Below are 20,282 nucleotides of genomic sequence, written 5' to 3' on the forward strand. Positions count from 1 at the left end.
GTAATAATTCAAATTCCAAAGAAAGCTGTTGCTGACAGGTGTGAATATTACGGAACTATCAGTTTAATAAGTCGTGTTTGCAAAATACTACCACGAATTCTATACAGAAGAACAGAAAAGCTGGTAGAAGCTGACCTTGGGGAAGATCAGTTTGGATTTCCGAGAAATGCAGGAACACGCGCGGCAGTACTGACCTTATCACTTATCTTAGAAAATAGGTTAAGGAAAGGCAAACCTACGTTTATAGTATCTGTAGACTTAGACCAAGGTTTTGACAAAGTTGACTAGGATACTCTCTTTGAAACTTTGAAGGTAGCAATGGTAAAACACAGGGAGTGAAAGGCTATTCACAACTTGTATAGAAAGGGTACGACAGTTATAAGAGTCCAAGGGCATGAAAAGGAAGCAGTGGTTAAAAAGGGATTGAGACAGGGTTGTAGCCTAACCCCTATGTCATCCAGTCCGTGCAATGAGCAAGCAATAAAGAAAACCAAAGAAAAATTTAAAGTTGAAATTACATTTCAGGGAGAAGAAATAAAAAACTTGAGGTTTGCCCGTGACACTGTCTGTCAGAGACAGCAGAGGGCTTGGAAGAGCAGTTGAACGCAATGGGCAGCGTCTTGAAAGGAGGATGTCACAAATATAAACAAAAGCAAAACAAAGAATATGGAATACAGTCGATTTAAATCAGGTTATGCTGAGGGAATTAGTTTAGTAAACGAGACATTTGAAGTAGTAGATGAAGTTTGCTATCTTGGAACTAAAACAATAGATAATGGGCAAAATGGAGAGGATATAAAATTTAGACTGGCAATAGCTAGTAAAGCATTTCTGAGGAGGAGTTATTTGTTAACATCGAATATAGACTAAAGTATTAGGAATTCTTTCCTGAAGGTATGTGTTTGCAATGTAGCTATGTATGGAAGTGAAACAAGGACAATAAACAGTTTAGACAAGAAGAGAATAGAAGCTTTTAAAATGTGGTGCTACAGAAGAATGCTGAAGATTAGATGGGTAGATTACATAATTAATGAGAGGTACTGAACAGAATTGGGGAGACAAGAAATTTGAGCCACAGGTTGACTAAAAGGAATAATTTAGAATTGATTCAACAGTAAAGATCCATTTTATGGAGAACTAAATTTGTTTATGACGCAACTACTTCATATTTCATTGCTTTTACACACCTTTCGTCCTCACCGCACTTTAGAAACACGCATTTCCTGCCGCGTTCAAACAGAATCGTGATCACCTACCGCAAATTGATTCCTACACTCTTTCAGGCTTTATACCAAGTGACGAGAGTTTTCTGGTTCTTTATACAACTAACTACAATCATAGCGGTTCACGGCGTACGGTCCATATTGTGATAGTGATCTGCGCCCACCGATGATGCAGATGACAAATGAAACGTTTACAAACAGTAGCCTACTCCCTAGTATTATGTAACAGTGTATCACATGATTCTTGATGCAGGACGCTATAGAAGTTGGCACGGTGTTGGAGAGTGCAGGTAGCGTGTTTGCTTCAGGTATAACACACACTCCATGCGCGAATCAGGAGAAGTCAGAATTTGGAAATTCGTAGTAAGTTCCTATGGGACCAAACTGCTGAGGTCATCGGTCCCTATGCTTACACATTACTTAATCAAACTTAAACTAACTTATGCTAAGGACCATACACACACCCATGCCCAAGGGGGACTCGAACCTCCGCCGGGGGAAGCCGCGCGAACTGTGGCATGGCGCCCGAGTCCGCGCGGTTATCCTGCGCGGCAGGAGGAGTCACTAGTCGGTTCTGTCGAATGATAAAACGAGCTTTGTTGTTAATTAGCTTGCACTTGTATAATTATCTGCCTTATTTATTGAGGTCAACGAGAGGGCTATAGACCAAAAACCTGGCAAAAGTGGAACTGAATAAAGACTGCCTTAAAGAAACATTCTAATTTTACATATTTGAGTTTTTGCCTGGAAGTTCAAATGCAGCCTTTGTATTGCATCCATAATGTCAAAACTACCATAGACACTAAACAGCGGTTGCCAAACATATGCAAGCACCGTGCGAAATGCATGCTTGAATCTAAATGCAGAAGCTAGCCAAGCCTGCACGTTGCGCTGTTGTATTTGACCACGAACGGCACCTGTGCGATGTCCTCAATATGTTGCAAGTGTCAGTCTTGGTCAGAACAGTGTTCTGTGTTATTGTGGGTGCATTGTGTCGGAGATAAGTGCGCGTATGGTAGATAATTATCTAACCAAAGTAGCCCAAGTGTTTGGTGTTTCAATAGACACCGTATCGTAATTATCTAACCAAAGTAGCCCAAGTGTTTGGTGTTTCAATAGACACCGTATCGTACACATGGAAAGCGGGAAAATCACCATGCGCTAAGTCACGTGCCGGAGGATCACTGAAGCGGAGTCCGCCCCCGGTAGCTGCGTGGTCAGCGTGACAGACTGTCAATCCAAAGGGCCCGGGTTCGATTCCCAGCTGGGTCGGAGATTTTCTCCGCTCAGGGACTGGGTGTTGTGTTGTCCTAATCATCATCATTTCATCCCCATCGACGCGCAGGTCGCCGAAGTGGCGTCAAATCGAAAGACCTGCACCAGGCGAACGGTCTACCCGACGGGAGGCCCTAGCCACACATTTCATTTCACTGAAGCGGACTGTGACAAAATAATAATATGGCTCTGAGCACTATGGGACTTAACATCTATGGTCATCAGTCCCCTAGAACTTAGAACTACTTAAACCTAACTAACCTAAGAACAGCACACAACACCCAGCCATCACGAGGCAGAGAAAATCCCTGACCCCGCCGGGAATCGAACCCGGGAACCCGGGCGTGGGAAGCGAGAACGCTACCGCACGACCACGAGATGCGGGCGAGAAAATAATAATAATAATAATAATAATAATAATAATAAGGGAACGACAACAGCAAAAGTCACTGCAGAACTGAATATCGCTTCTCGCAAACCCTGTGAGCACCAAAAGAACACGAAGGCAGTTCCTGAAGCAGAGAACTGCAGGGCGAGCTGGAATTCCAAAACCACACGTCAGTGATGCAAATGCCCGTAACAGGAAAACCTGATGCCGAAGCCACAAATTCTGGAATGCGGAGCAATGGAAGAATGTCATTCGCAGGGGTGAGTCTTGTTTTACACTGTTTCCAATTACAGGACGAGCTTACGCCCCAAGAGTGAAACACAGAGGGGATCCGCTGATAATTTGGGTAGTCATATCGTGGTATTCCATGGCTCCCACGATTACTCTGCAAGGTCGAATTACAGACAGGGATTATGCGACCGTTTTGGTTGATCAGGACCGACCGATGCGACAATGCTTGCTCCCCTATGGTGATGATGTGCCTCAAGACGACAGGGTCCCTGTTCACACAGTTCGCACCATCCAGGACAGGTTTTGTGAGCGCGAGGATGAAGCGTTGCATCTCCCCTGGCCCGCGCAGCCATCAGACTTCAATATTATCGAGCCTTTGCGGTCTACTTTGGAGAGAAGTGCGCGTGATCGTTATCCACTTCCGTCATCGTTACCTAAACTTGCCACTATTTAGCAGGCGGAATGGTATACGATTCCCTTGAAAATCGCCCATTCCGAGGCGGGTGGAAGGTGTTTTGAATGCCAACAGTTTTCCCGCACAGTATTAGCCATCGTAATGTGTTGTTTTTCTGGCGTTTCCATATTTCAGTCCTCCTCCTGCATTTCAAGAGCTTGCAGTCCAGTCCGATTGAATCGGAAGACAAGGGAAAAAGGTATGGAACATAATGACACTTTCTCTCTGCAGCGGAGTTATGCTGTTTTGTTTCGAAACCATGTGACAGTTTAAACCTGTGCGCTGGACCGGATCTCGAAACCGGAAACTTGCCTTTCACAATAAGTGCTCTTATCGAGGCACGACTGATGATCCGTTCTCAAAACTTACATTTCTGAACTATGTCTTTCCTATCTTACAAATTTTATAGAAGTTCTCACACATACGTTGCTTGGCTAGCACCTAGCCACGCCCTGAGTGTTATGTCCAGACTGAATCTTTCATTTAGCAGCGGAGCGATGCTGTTTTGAAATGTCCTGACAGATTAAAACGGTGTATAGGACCGGGTCTCGAATCAGAACTCTATCTGTCAACTTATAAGTTGCAAAATACAGCGAAGCTGGCGGAGCATTTCCGACGACGAGTCGACAGAGGAAATTGATAGCAAAACACACGAAGTAACAAGAACATCGAGTCACACTCGCCTTTCCAAGTGCCGACAGTTTCGAATAGCTGTACCTGTTAATAAAAGAACACAAGTTCGTATGACATTTTATATTCGCAGTGGTATATCTCTTTTAATGTATCCCGTCATACCAAAAAGTTTCGAGACTGTATTAATAAAAACAAAGATAAATATTAAGATCGTGTTTCTAATGCTTAAAGTGTTCTACATAGCCCGCCCCCCTCCCTCCCTCTGAGTACAACGCATACACCGTTCAAACCACCTCGTAAAACTGTCAGAAAAGTCCTCGTTTGGGATACTCTTCAACTGGCTCGCCCATGATGATTTTCTCCGGAAAGCCATTGTCCCTGTTTTGCATTTCAACCAAGACATTTCTGTTGGGAATTGAAAGTGTGGGGCATAAACTTTGGGCACACTTTTCTCTTCTTCAAAACATTCTGGAGAAAGTTCAAATGGCTCTGAGCACTATGGGACTCAACATCTGATGTCATCAGTCCCCTAGAATTTAGAACTACTTATACCTAACTAACCTAAGGACATCACATACATCCATGCCCGAGGCAGGATTCGAACCTGCGACCCTAGCGGTCGCGCGGTTCCAGACTGAAGCGCCTAGAACCGCTCGGCCACCCGGGCCGGCCTGGAAAAAGTACTGAACATTTAATTTAAAGATGTTTTTTCCATTGCGACTTGTGACACAACACCGTTGACAAACTACGGTCGCACGTTCACTCCTTAAAATAAAAAAAAAAACTGTCTGCTCGCAACCATATGGTCGAACACAGCTCTTGTTTACAGCTGTTAGTTCAAGTGTTGTAACTTCTTGGACGGACGGTGTATGTTTGTGTCTTTAAACATTCTGTATTTATTCCGAAAAATGAACTCGTATGTTGTTTTCAGTGATATTCGTGTCGACACAGTGCAGCATTTGGCTACTGCTTTTTTCTCTTACACAGTTCTAATATGACACATGCGGAGAGTACAGGAAAACAACCTAGCATGTTGTTGTTGTTCAGTTCCATCGTACACTTGGGCACATTATATACGGACGGCAATGTTAATAAAAGTACGATCTATCTGTAGTCAGTATTTCTTCCATCTCACATACTTAACGATGCACCACAATGCATAGTGTTACCTTCGCGCGGCGACATTCTAGAGGTTATCTCTAACAACGCTACTTTCATCAGATTTATGGTAACTTCTGACAGCACGGTTAAGGAGACTTGCAACATCTTTTACACAAATAACTGAAATACTGAACGTCTGCTAACAAAGAAGTCCGCGCATCTGTAAAACAATTTGCTGTTAATTTGTTCCAATGCATCATCGAACCGCAGTGTGTTCAAGATGCACCGTAAATCTTGGATGAGAGTATCGGATTCTATATCACAAAAAGAGCTCAAAAAATGAAAATGTAGTCACAGTTGGATATCGCAGTGCAGCACAACATCCTGATTTGACCGCAGGTACTCCTGCATTTTGAGAACTGACAGTAAGGTTGATGCATGCGATGCGCATTGACCACGAAAGTACCACAATTATCCCTTCCGTTGGCTCGCTCTCAATCAAGCAGATGCCGCGTATCACTCCACAGCAAAATTTTCAGAAGCAGGACGTTCGTAAATAATGGAGTTCAGATTAAGAAGCGAACAGAGAGTGTCTTTCTTCAAAAGAAAAGCACTTCTAGAGCGGCGTTGCATGTCTGTGTCGACAGCCAACTTCTTCAGATCAAAACGGTGAAGATATTTCCACTTGCACGTTCATTGCTAAATACGAAAAAAACGATACGTACAATGTTATTAACTTCTTCGGCCCCTCCTTGTTTTCTTACGTCAACCAAGGATGACATTCCTTGGTTGGGTAGCATACGCGGGTAGAGTTTTAAGAGCAAAAATAAACTGTTAGCGGTGCTGGTGACGTAATCTTAACTCACTGTAAAGCTGCACATGGATACGCCGCAAAACCACACGTCCACTGCCCGCTCAAGTTGTTGCCCTTGATGTCGCAGTTTCCACGCAAACAGATTATGCAACTAGTCAAAGCAGGAATTGAGCTGAGCCAAAAATAAGATGTGAAAGGCAGACAACAGGCTACACGTTACCAAACAGTTCGGGAGTACACCAGAAAACCACGAAAAAGAAAATTAAAATCAAGCTACATGTTTCGGAATTAGCATATGCATACGCTTTCTAGAACAGGGAATTATACACGAAAGACTGGACAGAAGACTGCATATGTTGGTTAGGAATTTAAGCTGCCAGTAACATTTGTCTTATTGAAAGAAACCAACGAATAAAATGTGACATGTCGGTGTTGGACGAAAACACGCGAAACTGCTCAGCGACACAAGAAACTGATTAAACCATGTGGAAGCAATGAGGCAAAGTCATTCTTGGGACCGAGCGAGGTGGCGCAGTGGTTAGCACACTGGACTCGCATTCGGGAGGACGACGGTTCAATCCCGTCTCCGGCCATCCTGATTTAGGTTTTCCGTGATTTCCCTAAATCGCTTCAGGCAAATGCCGGGATGGTTCCTGTGAAAGGGCACGAACGATTTCCTTCCCCATCCTTTCCTCACCCGAGCTTGCCTCTAGAGAGGTCTCTAATGACCTCGTTGTCGACGGGACGCTAAACACTAATCTCCTCCTCCTCCTCTCATTCTTGGAACCGTCTTCCAAAACTAACCCCTAAAAGCTTTTCATTTTGGTAACTGATAATTTTGGTATATGAGTTATACTGGAAAAATCAGACAACAGTTAGTAATGCCTTACAAAAATAAATTACAAGTTTGATCAAATAATACTACATGACAATAATAAAAATAAAAATATGTTTTGCGTAAGGACCACTGTATGAACATTCGTCCTTCCTTTTTTTCGCTATAAAATATTTTAGAGTTTCATCGAAGTCTATATTCTGTAACACATTGCTTTCAGAGAACCTAATGAGAAGCAAGTTCAGTCGTTCGTGCATCACAGAAGGTCTACAATTCTACAAACATTTGGTTTCGGAAAACATCGTTCACCTGTAGCGTTTGTGACAATTTCTTTAACTTCGCAGTAAGCCTTTACTGGGAACTCAACGAGGAATGAAAATCGGAGACTTCATACCACGAGAAACTACTGTACATGGCTTATCGAGTATTGCAAAGTTAGAATCTTGAACTTTTTTCTTTTACGAAGCACTGCTTCTTCGACATTATCATAATCGTGATATTTTATACTCATATGGATACAACTAATTTCCAGAACGTATAGAATTTCTTCATTTGACACTTTCTCGTAGTGATCGAACGCTATGATGTTAAAAAAGACAAGTAGCTATTTCAGAAGTCCTGTGGCTGTTCGAAGCTCTACTGTATTGTTTTACGAGGATTTGTTGATATTCTCTATTTTTTCTAGTACTACAGTCCAGAAGCCTGTCATACTGACTTTTTTCACGTGTTAGGCACCAAAAATTTGCACTCTTGAACAGTTCAGGCTTCTTATTGCTATTATCAGCAGGTTTTCTCTGGCAATACGAGTCTGTTGTGTTTTGAACACGCATGGACATCCACTTCATGCTGCTTTCTTCCTTTTTGGCTCATAGAAATACGAAATAAGTATCATATCGCAAATATACAAGAAAGTAGGGGGAAGTTATTAACTACCATAAAACATGAGAATTAAAGCTTCCGTTATGAAACGAGAATGTCGGGCATTCCAGAGAAGTATGAGTATGCCCTACAGAAAACATGTTATACATTAATGTTTCGAGACATAAGTCATACATTTCTGATGACAGACGACTGCGCACTTGCTCTTACTTTGATAGGACTTAACACTTTCCAATCAAACCTAAAACAGTCGTGCTTCAGGCGCGAGCGACTTTCTGGTCAAAATCGACTGCCCAAAGTGCGTGCACCTTTTGTGCCTGCGTGTAAATCAGCAAACACGATGCGAGTGTGTCTATAATGTCAATGATTATAGATTGTGCCGAATGTGGTGTTCTAAATTTCCGAGTGTGCTGCATATGTACTGCTCATGCGCAGAAACGGGGCACTATGGTGGCGTCTGCTTACAGCGGAAGTTATCCTATTCTGACCGAGCTCACTCCTATTATACAAATGGATTTTGTGATTTCTTGTGACCTTAATCTTCACTGTGTTATTTGCTTTGTTTTTGTGACGCATTGCAATGTTACACAAGGTTCTGATTTTTTTTTTCCTATTAGTGTTCTCATATCAAAAAGGTATTTACGTATAACAGAGAAAAAGCCGACACTAAGCAGAAATATGAACATAAGCAAATAAACGTGTTTTCATAAAAATTATATCAACCGTGAAAAGGTCAGAGTTATTTGACGACAAAATTAATTTTCGGTGTTATTTGGCAGTTCACAAGAAAACAAGATGTAAAGGATAAAGCAAAAAGACTCACTATACTGCATTCTGGATATAGTGTCATGCGTTTAAGCAAGTAAAAATTTTCTAGAGCAAACAAATGTCTCCCGGTATGTTCTGAAATGTTTGGATGACAGTTTTACTATTCTTTCAGTTTTCAGCAGTTTAAAGAATTTACCATACGACCTTGACAAGAACTTCCACTATGAATTCTGCCGTTGACATAGATAAATTCTATTATCATTGCTTGTTCCCTTGTGCCAATATTTTGCTACTCTTTTCTATTTTTTCGTAAAAGGGATAGTCCCTCACAACCTCATTGTTACTGTTAAGATGTTTAACTGCACAGCAAGCAGCTCTCACAATACACGCAATTTTGGCGCTGATGTGTAAACGAAACTGACGGAAATTGACCGCTCGAAAGAGACGATACTCAGTACAGGAATAAAACGCCATGGGCGCTGCCGTAGACTCACTCGTATCGAGCCGCACGGAGTGGCCGCGCGGTTAGACGCGCCATGTCACTAATACTGCGGCCTCTCCCGCCGGAGGTTCGAGTCCTCCCTCGGGCATTGGTGTGAGTGTTATCCTTAGCGTTAAGTTAGTTTAAGTAGTGTGTAAGTCTAGGGACCGATGACCTCAGCAGTTTGGTCCCTTAGGGATTCACACACATTTGAACTTGTATCGAGTAGTCAACTGAGTCAAGGAAGTCTACCGTGTAAAAGGGGTTTTATAGGGCTGATTGTGGGGTGGGCGCCATGTAGGCCGTCACAGCCTCCACAAGCGGCAGGTTTACAATGGTCCTTCTGGTAACACCGCGTGAGGGGGAGGGGTTCACGCTCGATCGTATTTCGTTGGCCTGGCCTATGCCAGTATTGTTGCTGTTGTGTCAAAGTATGGTTTCAAGCAACTGTAAACACAGCTCTATAACGTGCATGACTATTCACCTCGCTATAACTACTGCAACGTAGATCCACTTCAATGTGATTACTGCAGTCAAAAATGTTGGTCTGCCTCTACAGTGTTCAATTTTTATCTCCCCCCCCCCATAAATCTCTCTCTCTCTCTCTCTCTCTCTCTCTCTCTCTCTCTCTCTCTCTCTCTCTCTCTGTCTCTCTCCTCTGTTACCCCTGATGCTTCATTGCTGTGTAAAAGGTTAAGGTGGAAGAGCCAAGGGCGAAAAGAAAAGCTTTTTCCAACGAACTTTTTACTTAAAGTGCTAAATTATTATAATTAATCACATTTTTGTGCCAGTGAATGGGGGTTCTTAATGGTTTAGAGCCCATGTGTAGTGTAGAACACACTTGCACGTTCCTGTTTTATGAATGCCAATAATCACTATGAGGTCCTGACGACAACCAAGATAAATGAAGAATTACAATCACAATATGGAAAATACCTGTCACATTACCCAATAAGAAAGTACTGAACCATATATTAACCAACTATCAGAACCTGTTTCTCTTTACAATATCTTACAGAAAAATAATAAATAATTAATAACAAAAATAATTTCCTTTTGGGTGGGCGCCACAGCCTCGTTTAATCTGATAAATGATATCATTCTACGAGATGCATTCAAGTTCTACGGCATCCGATTTTTTTTCTCCGGACTGGAAAGAGATAGAAACATGCGCATTGTTTTAAAATGAGGCCGCGTTCATTGTCAATACGTCCCAGAGATGGCAGCACCCTTCGGCAAATGGAATTTTACTGCCAGCGGCGAGAATGAGAACTGTTTTAAATACTTAAAATGGCGCCGTTTTCCTTACTTGAACAGCGTGCAATCATTCGTTTTCTGAATTTGCATGGTGTGAAACCAATTGAAATTCATCGACAGTTGAAGGAGACATGTGATGATGGAGTTATGGATGTGTCGAAAGTGCGTTCGTGGGTGCGACAGTTTAATGAAGGCAGAACATCGTGTGACAACAAACCGAAACAACCTCAGGCTCGCACAAGCCGGTCTGACGACACGATCGAGAAAGTGGAGAGAATTGTTTTGGGGGATCGCCGAATGACTGTTGAACAGATCGCCTCCAGAGTTGGCATTTCTGTGCGTTCTGTGCACACAATCCTGCATGACGACCTGAAAATGCGAAAAGTGTCATCCAGGTGGGTGCCACGAATGCTGACGGACGACCACATGGCTGCCCATGTGGCATGTTGCCAAGCAATGTTGACGCGCAACGACAGCATGAATGGGACTTTCTTTTCGTCGGTTGTGACAATGGATGAGACGTGGATGCCATTTTTCAATCCAGAAACAAAGCGCCAGTCAGCTCAATGGAAGCACACAGATTCACCGCCACCAAAAAAATTTCGGGTAACCGCCAGTGCTGAAAAAATGATGGTGTCCATGTTCTGGGACAGCGAGCAAAGGGCACTACGGTAACAAGTGCATCCTACGAAAATGTTTTGAAGAACAAATTCCTTCCTGCACTGCAACAAAAACGTCCGGGAAGGGCTGCGCGTGTGCTGTTTCACCAAGATAACGCACCCGCACATCGAGCTAACATTACGCAACAGTTTCTTCGTGATAACAACTTTGAAGTGATTCCTCATGCTCCCTACTCACCTGACTTGACTCCTAGTGACTTTTGGCTTTTCCCAACAATGAAAGACACTCTCCGTGGCCGCACATTCACCAGCCGTGCTGCTATTGCCTCAGCGATTTTCCAGTGGTCAAAACACACTCCTAAAGAAGCCTTCGCCGCTGCCATGGAATCATGGCGTCAGCGTTGTAAAAAATGTGTACGTCTGCAGGGCGATTACGTCGAGAAGTAACGCCAGTTTCATCGATTTCGGGTGAGTATTTAATTAGAAAAAAAAAAAAAGTCGGAGGCCTTAGAACTTGAATGCACCTCGTACTTTATTCAGCACTACTATTACCAGACATGCGCCATTTTCAACTGCATAAAAAAACATAACACACCATAATGAAAAGAAAGCTACAATTTGAAAACCATCCAGCTACACTGGATGTAGTGTTTTCGCAAACGTAGTAATTATCACAGACGTGGGTACGTCGTCCTCGTGTCGTAATATAAAACTCGCATGCCATGAGTAACTACGCACAGCACTGTCGTCAAAGTGCAGGATCTAAAATATAAACCGCATGCAATGATAGTGGTTTCAGCTATGCATCACGAGGTTTATCTGCCTGTTATCTGTCCTCTTTGCTGCTGTTATCTAAGGGTGTTTCCGTAAGAGCGTGCAAAAATGTAACAGGTCATAGAGAATGCTCCACTGAACAATTTGAGTTAGTAAACTTGTCTACCACTTTGTCTTCCAGCTTATTTGTAACTAACATACGTACAAGTTTACATGTACTGTGCTGTTTATTTACGTGTACATTCTTTATTCCCTGCAAGGAAACAAGGAGGACGAGTCTGATTACTAGGAAGTCATGATGCAGGTCTTGTTTATTTTATTCGCCCATAAGTTGGCTCTGTTGTAACGTATTTACATTGTTCCGCGACAGAACGCACTATGAATCAACGACAGATCCATTCATTACCCAGTGCTATTCAGAGACATACAGCACAATACGATGGAACTGCACCGGTACAGTTTCGCAGACCTCACTGACACGCACCTTGTACATGGGGAAGAACACTGCAATGTTCTCGATGCTGAAAGGCTGTGCAGGGAACGATTTCGTAACAGGCAGCGTCCGTGGTTCAAATGGCTCTGAGCACTATGGGAGTTAACATCTGAGGTCATCAGTCCGCTAGACTTAGAACTACTTAAACCTAACTAACCTAAGGACATCACACACACGTCCATGCCCAAGGCAGGATTCGAACTTGCGACCGTAGCAGCAGCGCGGTTCCGAACTGAAGCGACTAAAACCGCTCGGCCACAACAGCCGGCGCAGCGTCCGTCACGACGAGTGTTTATTTCTCTCGATAATTGTGTCAATGATGGTATTTGCAGTTAACTGTAACTAATGTAAATAAAGTAAACAGCGATATGGTTTTATTCCTAGTATCTCCTTAAGCTGGTTTCTCCGACCCCAGGTTCCCTACCTCAGATTGTTCAGTGGAGCATCATCTATGTCTTGTTAAATTTTTGCACGCATTTACGGAAACACACTTTACAAGGGTGTGGCCGTGTGTCGTGCGGTGGATTGGATCCAGAGGTATAGTATTCATGTCGTTTGAGAGGATCAGTCTCCTCAGATTGTCTACTTCAAAGATCTCATACTGTGAGACTAGCGAGACAAGGTTGCTTGTAAGGATGATAAACCACGGATTTTTCCGTAGTTTATAGATTACGTCAATTAAACATTTCTCACTGGATACATTCATTTTGAGAAACAAGAACTCTGATTCTCTTTCATCATCTGCGTACGGTGTACCTGATACCTTCGATTTTAGATCAGAGAGAACATACGCATCCGCACAGTTCCCACGAAGAGTTACACGACACCACTTGTAAATACTGACGGCAGAACCGAGAACTACACAGTTTCGATTCCAACGAGTTATCTTGTTGTTCTCGAGAACTGACCTCGGTTGTCAGCTTTCAGTTCTCACTTCCAAGTTCTCGGTTTTAGTTCTCGCTTCTTAGTTGGCTCTTTCCAGTTCTCGCTACGTTTTCGCTTCCGTTGACAGAAACGAGACGCAAGTTTTCGATTTTCATATTTTCTCTTGTTTTCATTTTTTGCCTGCTGCCTTCTATTACAGAACTTCGGGCAACGTCATTGATTTCTTCATTTATTATGATGGACATGGGTTTTAATATGTGACGTGGCTGGACACTCCTATTTATGGGCCGGGATTGCTTGTATCAACCGGATTTAAAAAACTAATTCTAATGGAAATAATGTGTAACACGTGACGTATAATTTACTAACAATGAGCAGATTCAAATGAATTTTCTGATTATTTCTAGAAGGCTTGAAGATATATTAATAAAACTCTTGGTGGTGGTGGTGGTGGTGGTGGTGGTGCTGGTGGCGGCGGCATTAGAAATAGGGTTACATGTATCGAAAACGACTGATATCAGTGTCAACTCCATAATTTTCAGTGTTACTGAACCAACTACCAAAATACCTCAGTTAAGTCGAATACAATATTCTGAAAATATTTAGAAACGGACTCTTTAAAAAACTTCTAAAAAGAACTATAATTTTTCAATACAATTGTTCTGAGTCATCAATCATCATCGTTCACATACATGTACAAAAATGGGTGAACATAATCTTTATTATCTAGGAACAACTTCCATCCAAATTCCCCATTTGTAGTCTTAACTTTGTCTAGGGAATACCTGAGGCGCTACCTTCAATTCATCAAGTAAGAGTGAGAATAAAATGTTAGCTGCAATTTGCTGCATTTAACTGGCAGTGCCTTTCACAATTTTGAAGGTGAAGCTGCCGTAATCGCAGTACAAACAAATAATTTTGAACGTGAACACTGCACTTGGATGGTTTACATCCTCCTTTAAGGCGCCTAACTAAGTGAGAGGATTACTAATTTTTAAGAGGGAGGGGGGTTAATACACCTGTTGAAGTTCTCGGTTCTCGGATATGTATTTGATTCCTTTTGTTCCTGGAGAACAAAGAACTTGATTCCTTGAAGTTCTTGTTTCAGTCCATCTCTGCTTCTCCCAGAACTGAATAACAGATAGAAACGGTCGTCCCAATCATACGCAGCTTTCGGTTAATAACAGTCTGACTCATGGAATGTAACGAAAAGGACCGGGTAGTTTAATAACAAGTAGCTCTCAACACGGCGAGATAATACTCATAGATGCGGCTCTAAGTGCATCTATCTGTCTTCAACAGCAATTGAGAAGTAACAGAGGTAATACACAATCTGTTGCTAATGTAATAAATTTAATATTTGGTCTAAATAAGACTTTTATTGCAGTCGTACAAGACAATATATTACCTACATTACTTGTGTAACTGCGACTGCCGAGAAAGGAGGCTATAATCAAAAAAGGCAATAAGTAATTGAGGAGTTTCAGAAGGAAACGCATAAATAAAACTGGTTATATTATTCAGAAAGAAAAGAATACTGGAATTCTAGGATTCTGCACGTGGATATAAACAAATCGAAAATACAAATTAACTTGTGATAAATCAACTTACATCCTTTAAGGAGTGAAAAACAGTTAAAGATGTAGACAATTATGGTAGGGAAAATGAAAACTACAAGGTTAAATAGGCACATTAAGGAGATTGTTGTTAATGTGGTTGTTCGATATATGAGAACTTAGAGAATAACTGGCAATACAACGAATTAAGGTAGTTGAGGAAACTTAATACAAAGAACACCGTGAATCAAAAACAAACTTGTCGGTCTTCGTGTCTTGAGACACTTCACTTCATCACTTACAGTTCAGATATATTTGTTATTGGTTTCTCTCCGACTGCTGTCTCTACTAGGATCATGCCCTGCTGATTTCATACATTTAGTAAACCAAACTCAGCCGAGTTGGATTTTCAAACGACCAGTAGTATATGTTGAGACGTTTGATCTGCCAATGGACTGTAAACGATGCTTCATCTGTAAAAATCTTGCATACAATCGCTGCATCAGAACCTCGTAGTGGCATGTGCACTGAGTGTTAACACTGCAGAAATGTTAGTTGCTTTCTCTCATTACTTGCCATTCTGTTTCGTTGACTAATTTCATTCGTCATCCTTTCACTACCTTAATTTTTTTAAATAATACTTGCAAAGCTACACGTGAAGGCTTGGCACTATTAGCATACCTTTCTGCCTACAACCGCACCGCTGCTCTGACAATTTGGCGAAATTCACCATAAATAAAAAAAAAGTGTTTTCAACTGGCGTATACGTTCTGAAAGTACGAACAGGTACACAAGCAAACTGACTGGTCGCTACAACAACAGAGCACAGACTGAAGGGATAATACGAACAGGTCAACACACGAACCGTACCTGAGTCATGTTTGCTTACATTTGATAAACTACGGCAAACGTTTGCGGAACCTCTTCTCGTGACGGCGGGACACTGGTATGTCCCATGCATGTGTTGCGTCGTAGAAGTCCCTTTCGAAGACTCTTTACAATCCAACACAAAATACGAAGTGTCCTTTAAAAATAACTGTCATAATTCTACAGTTGCAAAGATTTTTGGAAATTTGTGGTAATGTCTTATGGGACCAAACTGCTGAGGTCATCAGTCCCTAAGCTTACACACTACTTAATCTAACTGAAACTAACTTACGCTACGGACAACACACACACCCACGTCCGAGGGAGGACTTGAACCTCCAACGAGGGGAGACGCGCGGACCGTGACAAGGCGCCCTAGACCGCTCGGCTACCACGCACAGCTTGCAAACATTAAAAATCACTCGAGTGTTCAGGAAATTCGCCACGTTGTCGTCTACAAATGAGTGGTAGCAGCGCCTCCATACAGGGTGTTTCAGTAAGTGTGTGAAAAAATTTATCAGGACATAGAGCATGCTCGACTGAACAATTTAAGGTAGGGAATCCAGGGTCGGAGAAGCCAGCTTAAGGACATAACAGAAAGAAAATCACATTACTGTGTATTTTTTTATATACATTACCTACAGTTAACTGCAAATACCATCACTGACACAATAAACGACCCATTTGTAGTGTATCTTACAAAATGTGCTGAAACTGACGGCCACCAACCACAATGAAAGCATGACATCTCCGAACAAGATTCTGATGCACCCTGAAAAATATCCCTGTTGTGTTTCGAATCACATCACTTGCAACTACAATTCTGGCATCTCCGTATCCACTGGGGTCTCGTACGCAAGTGACTTTAGATATCGCTATAAGAAACAATCAAGGTGACCTCGCAAGGCCGGCCGGAGTGGCCGTGCGGTTCTAGGCGCTACAGTCTGGAACCGAGCGACCGCTACGTTCGCAGGTTCGAATCCTGCCTCGGGCATGGATGTGTGTGATGTCCTTGGGTTAGTTAGGTTTAATTAGTTCTAAGTTCTAGGCGACTGATGACCTCAGAAGTTGAGTCCCATAGTGCTCAGAGCCATTTGAACGTATGTTAGTTGTAAATAAGCTGGAAAACCGTAATGCTAGACAGCGCGGCAGACCTCAAATTCTTCAGTGGAGAATTCTCTACGTCCTGTCACATTTTATTCGGGGTGCCCTTCCTTAGATCCTTCTCGCCCCACGGAGTGTCCGCGCGGTTAGAGGCGCCATGTCACAGATTGTTCTTAGGATAAATTAGTTTAATTAGTGTGTAAGTCTAAGGATCGATGACCTCAGCAGTTTGGTCCCTTAGGAATTCACAAACCTTTGACCATTTTCTTTAGCCCTACATTTGAAATATGTTCCGAAAACCGACATTAGGGATTACTCTTCCTATGCTGTTAATATTCTTCCGAACAATTCTGTTCCTAAAGCCAGAGGAAATATTAGTGCACAAGAACACCAAAATTATCGATTAGTCAATATAGTTAAGTTCTATCTACACGAAATACAGAAACATGTCTTGGGGTCCACCGTAATTTTTTGTCGACTGACAGCTTTCATCGCTCTCATTAAAATAACGCCAAAAAAATTCTCACAAGGATACACCGAAGCGCAGGATTCAGAATATTCACATGTTGCCAAAAAATACCGCGCAATGTCTAAAAAACATGCGTTGGCGTACTTATCTCGTATGATGCAATGTCAGGCGCTAGTCACAAATCTCGGCTTCAACAGACCGTGGAGTCGTTCGGATAGAACTTCCAAGGGCACATTTTTCGTCGAAAGCTCCACTATCATCATGAAGCTTCGTTACCTTCCCTCGACTATTTGCGCATTTGCACTGTGACTGATTTAAATGTGGAGACTAAACCAATAGATAGCAGGCTGCAGAAAATGTGGGCATTTCGTTTACCGTACCACGTCCATACAAATTATTAAGTTTTTCAAATGCATGCTGGCCCCTGAAAATGAGCTTAAGTACGAAACTACTTACGTAATACATCTACAATAAATGAAATGAAATTACTTGATTCTGATCCATAAATATTTAATCTAGCAAACACTAGAATAAACTAACATTCAGTATCATATTTAATCTGAAGAATACTAAAAGAAATGGTGGTCAGAATTTATCATAAAATATATTGTAATAATGCCGGCAAAGTAGATAGCTGAAGATCAATTTTCAAATGAAAATTCTGCTTCTATATCCCATCCTTCTCAACAGCAAGCAGTATAGTTTGCTGTGTCTTTTTTGATGACTCTCAATTCTTAAATGGCGAGACTTTATAAGCGACGGTAATTGACAAAGATCATTAGGATATCACACCAACAGCTGCAGTTCGTCGGTGTCGCTACACCAAATAGTTTACCAAGTCCAGGTTCGTGCTAGAATCTAGGCGCTTTGCTTACGCTAAAGAACTATAATCGATGCAGAACTTCCTGCATAGTATCTGTCTTGTGAATCTGCCTATAGGTAGTATCTACAATCGATTAAGGTAAAAAAAAAAAAACGATGCCGCGGTGTTATGTGTATAAGATGAGTAGGATGAGTGGGTATTTGGGACTAGAGATGCACTCGACTGAGGAATTTCAAGCAAGTACGGCAGCAACAATGATGCAGCGTGCACGACAGTGTTCAATCGATTGATCTCAAACGTTACGTTGATCAAACGTAGTTACTGCTTCACTAAGTAACCAAATTGTGAGAGTTACATTTTGTAGCTACCTTCCGCGTCTTTAACATCAGCAGTAAGAGCAGCCACTCTTCAATTGCGAAGCCAGAAAATATTTCCACATTTATGCTTGAGGTTTTCGAAGTATCCGACATTTGCATGTTAGGAATGGGAACCGCACTCTCCTTATCACTGCATTATCATGCGTAGTAGTTTTGACACTCATAGAATCCACTTCTTTGGAATCAAATCGAATACACTTAAAGAAACAACTACTAGAAAAAAGAGTGAAGGTTAGAGTTTAACGGGCTACTGACGACGAGGACATTGTATATGGCGGACAACCTCGTAAACGGGGGAGGTGATCGGACATTTTAGTTTAAAAGGCATCATTCCAGCTTTGGCCTTCAATGAGATAGGAAAACCACGAAAAACGTACATATGGACGGACAGAAGAGGATCCAAACTGCTATTCTCCCTAATTATCGTCTAGTGATTTACCACTAAACTATCTCGCTCGGTACAGTTCCTGCAGAAAGGTTATATTCCTGAGAAAAAAGAAAGATAATAATAAAATCCACGTGGGTATATTATAAATAAGATTTTAATTAAAAGCAAACTTGACCTCTTGCGTCCTTGAGAACCCATAATGGCCAAACAGGCCATATGTGAATTAAAATAGAAGTCATACGTCAGCATGTCATGTATACAAGGAAACAACAGTAGAATTTAACGCCTGTCTACAATGCACCGTAGTCGCAACGTAAGATCAGCTACAAGACGAGGAAGGAACTTGTACGCGTTCAACTCAAATAATAAATGAAAACAACAGAAAATATAAATCAGGATTCTCATACGGAAATTTGAATCCCGTCCCTCCAGAACACGAGTCTAATGTCGCAACCACATCTCAAACGATATTACACCATTAAGTGAAGTAGTCATCAGCAGGCATAATGGCGCTTACCAGCGACGCGCTCGCGTTTACAGACCTGTTAACAGACTCACCTAGCCGAGTATTGGACTCCCTTCTGTCTAACGTGTAACAGATTCTCTCTGCAACTTGAATTATTACACAGACACGAAAATTGTCACAGGCGGCGGACACATTAAGTGTGGGAAAAAATTCTCCAGGCAATGATGGCTCTAATTCTGTCCCTTTAGATTTGTACTGTGACAGTGTGCCATCAAGTAACACTTCAATTCTGAGAATCCTAGGTGGTCAGTGGTCGCTTAGTGTCATTTTACGTGGGATGGAAAGAGTATTTCAACGAATCCTATAAGCTTGCATATCATGAACGTGTTCTCCGAATTCGTAAAGGTATATAATGGGTTCGTCAAATCGTTGGTCATACGAGACCTACAGAAAAGTAACAGCCGTTGGCTTGTATTTATACGTAGGCAGTTTAGAAAAAGGTTGAACGAATGCAGCGCGATCTATTGAATGCTTATGAAGCTACATGAATCATTGCTTTGATTCAGTATTTGCCTGATTATGAAAGGAAGCAAACAATAATTGTTTCGAAAATATTTTCTTCCCCCAGTTACTATGGACGTGCTGTAATTCGGCGGCTGTGTACAAATAGATCTGCAGCTGTTCAAATTCATCAGTTACGCCTGATTTATACGTCTACAGAAATAAGTAGAGGAAATGCTAGAGAATGGTGGCCGTAACATTGAGTATTTACACGACTGTTACGGGAAAGCTCACATAACGTAAATTGCCTGGCTGTAGTCAATCTTCCACCACAACAATGCGAGACCGCACGCGAAGGAAGGAAGGAAGGAAGATTAGGATTTAGCGACCCGTCGAAATGAGGTCATTAGAGATAGCAATCACACACAACTCCCGAACCAAGATAAGATTCAGCATTTCTATTAGGAATTTCCGGCCAACCATCCCACAGTCTCAACCTGTTATCTCTTCTCGAACTGGAAATAACAACTTGGTGTACAGTGATTTGAGGAACTCGAGACCGCCAGTTTCAACCGGTTCACTTTGCAAACGAAGAATTTTTGTGCAGAGCTGTTAAGAAG

The 20,282-nt window shown here is 42.0% G+C and overlaps 1 protein-coding gene and 1 non-coding gene across 3 annotated transcripts in view; both read right to left on the reverse strand.

Moving 5' to 3' along the window:
- The window catches only part of LOC126191343 (SUN domain-containing ossification factor), a 281,108-nt gene that overhangs the window by 193,963 nt on the left and 66,863 nt on the right, over window positions 1-20,282 (reverse strand). The gene's annotated exons all lie outside the window — the stretch shown is intronic.
- On the reverse strand, window positions 4,788-4,871 carry Trnas-gga (transfer RNA serine (anticodon GGA)). Its single transcript is given in 2 exon segments — window positions 4,788-4,822; window positions 4,832-4,871. It is a non-coding gene; the product is annotated as a tRNA-Ser (tRNA).

This window comes from Schistocerca cancellata, chromosome 6 (assembly GCF_023864275.1).
Source record: "Schistocerca cancellata isolate TAMUIC-IGC-003103 chromosome 6, iqSchCanc2.1, whole genome shotgun sequence".
Classification (NCBI taxonomy): Eukaryota; Metazoa; Arthropoda; class Insecta; order Orthoptera; family Acrididae; genus Schistocerca; species Schistocerca cancellata.